Genomic DNA, 7641 nt, shown 5'->3' with positions numbered 1-7641 from the left:
CCGCTGATAAATGTAGTGAGATCCTCAAGAAATCGAGTGAGACCCTCGAGGTTATGAAAAAGGACCAGCTAGAAATTAAGCAAACACTGACTGAAATAAAGGATATTCATATACAAAAGCCTTTGCCGCAGCTTGGGTGGGGCTGGGTCTCAGGGAATCAACAGGGTGGAGCAAGCAGCTATGGCTGATCCTCAGCCTTGCCCTAAGGGGCCCCGTGTCTCAGTGTCCCTCGCTGCAAGCACGTTTGAGAGAAAGCCACCCTTGAGTTCCGAGTTCTGCCTGCTGCCAGACAGTCCAGTTTCTCCCCGTATGAGTCTAGGTCACCAGAGACTCACCCGGAACTGGAGGTCAGAGCAGTCGGGGGCTTGTGACTCCCTCCCGATTCAAAAAGACAGCTGCATCCTCAGTTGCCAGCCTTTGCCACGTGCGCCTCCGTTCCTCTGCACTTCTGCACCTCCTCTGAGTCTCAGTGTGCTTTTCTCTTTCTTTCTAGTTGTAGAGTTTCCACTCAGCCAGCCTTCCTGTGGTTCTGGATGATGTCCGTTTTGTCTTTTAGTTGTATTTTTGAATTTGTTGTGGGAGGCAGGTATTTCTGGTGTTTACCTATGCCGCCATCTTGGTTTCTCCTAAACATATTTTCATGATAAAAACACTCAACAATGTAGGAATATAAAGAAACTACCTCAACATAATGAAAACCATATATGAAAAACCCATGGCTAACATCATACTCAATGGTGAAAGACAGAAAGCTACCATACATGGGGGCATTGGGACATTAAGATCTTACAGGTATTCCTTTAAGATCAGGAACAACATTAGAGATGCATACTGTCACCACTTCTATTCAGCATACTACTGGACATTCTAGTCAGAGCAATTAGGCAAGAAAATGAAATAAAAGGCATCCAATTGGAAATGAAGAAATAAAAGTATTTTGTTCCCAGATGATATGGTTTTATAGTGGAAAAGATTGTACTCTAATGATACTACATAAAATTAGTAGAACTAATACATTTAACAAAATAATAGGATACTTGCCCAGTTGGTTTGCTCAGTGGTTAGAGCGTTGGCCTGCAGACTGAAGGGTCTCAGGTTAGATTCCAGTCAAGGTCACATACCTCGGTTGCAAGCTCAATTCTGGTATGGACACAAGTCTCTCTCATATTGGTGTTTCTCTCTCTCTGTCTCTCCCCCTCTCTCTACAAAAAAAATCAATGGAAAAAATATCCTCGGGTGAGGATTAACAACAACAAAAAATAGGATACAAAATTAACATGCGAAAATAAGCTGGCCCTAGCTGGTTTGGCTCGGTGGATGGAGCGTCAGCCTGCGGACTGAAAGGTCCCAGGTTCGATTCCAGTCGGGGGCATGTACCTTGGTTGCAGGCACATCCCCAGTAGGGGGTGTGCAGGAGGCAGCTGATCAATGTTTCTCTCTCATTGATGTTTCTAACTCTCTATCCCTCTCCTTTCCTCTCTGTAAAAAATCAATAAAATATATTAAAATAAAGCTGCATTTCTTCTATACAGTAACCTTGAACAATTCTAAAAAGAAATTAAGGAAACAAATCCATTTACAATTGTATGAAAAAATAAATGAAATATTTGGGAATTAACTCAACCAAGGAAGAAAAAGACTTGTACAATAAAAACTACAAGACATTGCTGAAAGAAAATAAAACAAATAAATGGAAAGACAACCCAACTTCATGGATTGAAAGACTTAATATTGTTAAGATGTAAACACTATCCAAAATGATCTACAGATTTAATGCAATCCTATCAAAATCTCAATGATTTTTCTGAAGAAATAGAAAAACCCATCTTAAACTTTATATAAAAACTCAAAGGAATATGAATAGCCAAAACAACCTTGAAAAAGAGGAACTGAATTGGAATACATGTTTTGATTTCAAAACTTACTACAAATCTACAATAACCAAAACAGTGTGGTACTGGTATAAAAAACAGTCATATGGATCAATGGAATGAAATAGCTGAGAATAAAATCCTCACATATGAGCGGATATTATTTACAAGGGTGCAGATATCATTCAATGGGAAAGAACAGTATTTTCAACAAATGATGCTGGGAAAACTGGGCATCCTCATGCAAGAGAGACAAGCTGGTCCCTTAACATATACCATTTACAAAAATTAACTCACAATGGATCAAAGACATAAATGTATGAGCTAAACTATAAAATTCTGAGAAGAAAGCATGAGAAGAAAACTTCATGATATTGAAATTGGCAATGATTTATTGGATGTGACACAAAATACACAGGCAACAAAACAAGAAATAAATTGGACTTCATCCAAATTAAAAACTTTTGTGCATCAAAGGATACTATCAATAGAGTAAAAGGCAACACATAGAATGGCATGAAGTAGTTTCAAATCACATATCTAATAAGGGATTAATATCCGGAATATATAGAAAACTCCTATAAATCAACAACAGCAAGAACAACAACAACAATCCAATTAAAAAATGGGCTCTGGCCGAAACCGGTTTGGCTCAGTGGATAGAGCGTCGGCCTGCGGACTGAAAGGTCCCAGGTTCGATTCCGGTCAAGGGCATGTACCTGGGTTGCGGGCACATCCCCAGTGGGAGATGTGCAGGAGGTGGCTGATCGATGTTTCTCTCTCATCGATGTTTCTACCTCTCTATCTCTCTCCCCTCCTCTCTGTAAAAAATCAATAAAATATATACAAAAAAAAAAAGGGCTCTGGCCCTGGCTGGATGGCTCATTTGGTTGGAGCATCCTCCCATGCACCAAAGCTTGTGGGTTTGATTCCTGGTCAGAGCACATACCTTAGCCAGTATGATCCCCCGTCGGGGCGTGTACAGGAGGCAGTCGATCCATATTTCTCTCTCACATCAGTTTTTCTCTGTGTCTTCCCCCTTCCTCTCCCTCACATCAGTGATGACATGTCCTTGAGTGAGGATTAAAAAAAAGGGCTATGGACTTGAATAGATATTTCAGCAACTAATATATACAAATGGCCAGTAATCACAGGAAAATATGCTTAACACCATCAATCATCAGAGAAGGGAAAATCAAAGCTGTGACAAGTTACAATCCTACACCCATTAGTATGACTACTGTAGAACAAAACAAAATAAAAAACAAACAGCAACAGAGAAGGCCAGTGTTGGTGAGGATGTGAGGAAATTGGGATCCTGGTGCATTGTTGGTGGGAATATAAGATGGTGCCATTGTTGTGGAAAACAATGTGGGGATTCCTCAAAATATTAAAAGTATAATTATCGTATGATTCAGCAATTCCACCAAAAGAATTGAAAACAGGGCCTCAAACAGACATTTGTACATCCATATTCATATCAGTATTACTCACAATAGCCAGTATTGACAAATGGATGGATAAACAAAGCATACAATGGAATATTATTCAGCTTTAAAAAGGAAGAAAACTTTGACGTGTGCCATAATATAGATGAACCTTGAGGACATTATGCTAAGTGAAATAAGCCAGTCCTAAAAAGACCAATACTGTATGATTCTATGATGTACCTAGAGTAGTCAAACTCATGGACAGAAAGTAAAATGGTGGTTGCCAGGGATTGAGGCAGGGGGGCAGGAGGAGTTATTGTTTATTGGGTATAGAGTTTCAGTTTTGAAAGATTTGAAGAGTTTTTGGGATGGATGGTAATGATAGTTGCACAATATAAATGTACTTAATGCTACTGAATTGCATGCTTAAAAATGGCTAAAATGTTAAATTTTACATTATGAGTATATACCTCAGTGAAAAAACAAAACAAAAACAAATAAGCTTATAGCCATCAGAGAGTAATCTGGGATTTACTAGTTACATTGTTTGAGGATGTGACTTAGGCATTCTGTAACCACAAGTTCATAAATGTCAGCTTTGAGTAAGAGGTAATACTCAGTATTATATACAGTGGGGCCTTGACTTACGAGTGTCCCCACTAACGAGTTTTTCGAGATACAAGCCGTCTCTTGGCCTATTTTTTGCTTTGAGTTGCGAGCTAAAATTTGGGTTACGAGCCAGCTTCAGATACCGCACTGCTAGCTGGCGCAGCGAACGTCACAATGAATGCCACACCATCAGCCTGATTTGACATATGAGTAATTTGAGTTACAAGCTCCGTCACTGAATGAATTAAACTCGTAAGTCAAGGCCCCACTGTAATTTCTTACCCGCTATTTCTTTCCTTTCTCTTCTTCTCTTGTCTTCTTTCTTAAAAATATAAAATTAAGTATGATTAACCTGGAACTTTATATAATACACCCATGAGTCTGAAAATATTTTTAGTAAATACACAATGACTTTTGGTTTGGGAAATATAGACATTGAGGCTATAGTGAGGCAATGATAATTGTTGATTGACAGCCTTTACCATGACAGATGATGCGAGGAAGTTCCCTGAATTCTCCAGACAAGAGAGCTAGAGGTGACTGAGCCTTGCTTAGTTCTTCACACTATTAAGACAGACATTTATGAAAATTTTAAAATGCTTTTCAAATAAAAGTAATTTATGCTTTTTTGGATGCTATTATAAATGATATTCTATTTTTTTGTTTGTTTTAAATATATTTTTATTGATTTCAGAGAGGAAGGGAGAGGGAGAGATAGAAACATTAATGATGAGAGAGAATCCATTGATTGGTTGCCTCCTGTACACCCCCTGCTGGGGACTGAGCCCGCAACCCACGCATATGCCCTTGACTGGAATCAAACCTGGGACCCTTTAGTCCACAGGCCAATGCTCTATCCACTGAGCCAAACCAGCTAGGGCGATATTGTACTTTTAATTTCATTTTCTAGTTTGCTTGCTGCTCATGTACAGAAATAAATTTGCCACAGTATAGATGTTGATTCAAAGACTTGTATGAAAGTGTTCATTGCAGCCTCAACTGGAAAGCATTCAAATGTCCATCAGCAGATGAACGGGTAAACTGTGGCATATTCATATAACAGAATACCACTTGCCAATAATGCAAGGGGAAAAACTATCGGTACATGTCACAACATAGATAAATATCAAAATAATATGCTATCTATGTGAAGGAAGTCAGACAAGTACATACTACATGCATGATCATATTGACATAAAAGTTTTAGGAAATGCAAACATCTATCATGGTTTGCTGCAGATGCACGAGGTCTGGGAGGAGAGAGAAATTACAAGGGGGCATGATGAAACTTTTGGAGGTGATGATTCTGACCTTGGTTTTGATTTCATGGGTGCATACATCTGTCAAAACATACCAAGTCATACAATTTACATATGTGCAATTTATTAAATATTTGGGGTTGATTATTGTTAATTATGCCTCAATAAAACTACAATAAAAATTTTTAAAGAGAATACATTTTCTGGGACAAAAAATGAATTTTCCCTGTTGATCTTGTATCCTACAACTTTGTCAAGTTTAGTTATTAGTTCTTTTAGTTTTTTGTAGATTATTTAAGATTTTCCCTGTATATTTTTTTATTGTATCTTCTGTGAGAAAAAGACACTTTAATTTTCTTCTAGTCCTTAGGGCTTTTATTTATTTATCTTTCCTCCTGCTGCACCAGACAGCGCTCCAGGAACGTGCTGAGTGAAGCGCGAGTACACCTCGTCGCCTTGCTGTTGATCCTGGGAAAGCACCGTGTGGTACCAGTAGGCCTGGTATTCAGTAGGTGTTTGTAGATGCCCGTTATTAGGCTGATATTCCTAATTTAGGAAATCATAAGTGGGGACTATGTTTTGTGAAATGCTTTTACTGCATCAATTGATATGATTATGTGAGTTTTCTCCCTTGTTGTGTTATATGATGATTTATTTTTTTAATGTCAATCCAAATTTATATTCTTGGGATAAATACCCCACTTGGTCAGTGGTGGGTTATGCTGGTTTTATTAAATGAATGGGAAATTGTTTTCTTCTTCTCTACTTTCTGAAATTGTTTGTGTAAGATTTGATAGAATTCACTAGGGAAGTCATTTAGGCCTGTCGTTTTCTTTTGGGGAAGGTTTTAAATTACAAAGCATTATAAAAAACAGACATAAGTCTATTCAAATTTTCCATGTCTTCTTGGTTAGTTATGGTAATGTGCATCTCTTTTAGGAATTTGCCATTGAATCTATTGTGAAATTTATTGTCATGGGCTTTTTCATAGTATTTCTTCACTCGCCTTCCTCGGTCTGCAGCCTCTGGAGTGGTCTCTGCCCTTCTGTCCTGATGCTGGTGATTTGTGTGTTTTCTCCACCCTTCGCCCTGTTTACTTTATCTACGAGCTTCTGGTTTTCTTCATCTTTTAAAGAATCAGCTTTCAGTTTTATTTCTTTTTTTCTGTTGGTTGTTTGCTTTCTGTTTTTATTGATTTCACTTCTACATTTACTACTTTCTATTTTTAATAAAGCTTTTTACTTATTACCAGAGGTCCGGTGCATGAAATTTGTGCACGGGAGTGGGGGTGGGAGGGGCCTTCCTGCCTGATCGCCCCTAACTGTCTCTGCCTTGCCCCGCACCCGGGACCCAGGATTCCCTCCTCTGGCCAGTCGCAGACACCCAGGACCTGGGCCGGCTTTGCCTGGGCCGGCTGCAGCTGCAGGGGACTGTGGGTGGGCGGCTTCACCTGGGCCACAGCCACAGGCACCTGGGACTGCAGGAGGGCAGCTGTCCCTCTCCTGGGCCTCAGGTGCAGGCGCAGCCGCTGGCGTCCAGGACTGTGGGGTGGGCGGCTTGTCCCTCTCCTGGGCCACAGCCTGGCTGGTCCCCATTCCTCTCTCCCCAGGGTTGAGTGTCTGAGCCGTTAAGGCGTGAGGGCATGAGGGTGTGATGACCATTTGCATATTAGCTCTTTATTATACAGTAGATTATTTAAAAGAACTATTTAATTAAACTTATTGAGGAACTAAAAACAAGGCACAAAATATGACAAAGGATTAACACCTCTAATATATATGAAAAGCAAATACAAATCAATGAAAATGAACATTCCAGTAGAAAAATGATCAAAAGGAAATGTACAAAAGAAGAAATAAAAATATACAATTAACATTTTAGAATATTCAGCTTCACTGGTAATCAAAGAAATGCCCATTAAGACACTGAGATTTCCCATCAGATTATCAAGCATATTGTCCTTTTTGAGTTGATTTAGCCTGAAAGATAGTTTTGGTTTTTTTTGGTGCTGTGGGTTGAAATGAGCTTCCCATGTGAAGATATATTAAGTCCTAATCTCCAGCACCTGTGAATGTGACCTTAATTGGAAATAGGGTCCTTGCAAATATAATCAAGTTAAAATGAGGTCATACTGGATTAGGATGGGTCCTAATCCAATGAGGGTGTCCTTATAAGACGAGGATAATTTGGGCACAAGAGACACAGGGAAGAAGATCAGATGATTCTAGAGGCAGAGATGGAATGGCAAGGCTACAAGCCAAGGAATACCAAGAATTGCTGGCAACCACCAGACACTAGAGAAAGGCAAGGAAGGATTTGTCTCTCTAGAACCTTCAGAGACAACATGACCCCACCCACACCTTGCCTTTGGACCTCCAGAACATGACAAAATAAATTTGTTATTTTTTTTCAGTTTTGTTCAGTCTTTTTTTTTTTTAAATTATATTTTATTGATTTTTACGAAGAGGAAGG

Source organism: Myotis davidii, unplaced genomic scaffold (genome assembly GCF_000327345.1).
Source record: "Myotis davidii unplaced genomic scaffold, ASM32734v1 scaffold249, whole genome shotgun sequence".
Taxonomy (NCBI): Eukaryota; Metazoa; Chordata; class Mammalia; order Chiroptera; family Vespertilionidae; genus Myotis; species Myotis davidii.
The sequence above is the reverse complement of the archived record's forward strand: the minus strand, read 5'-3'. Positions refer to the sequence as shown.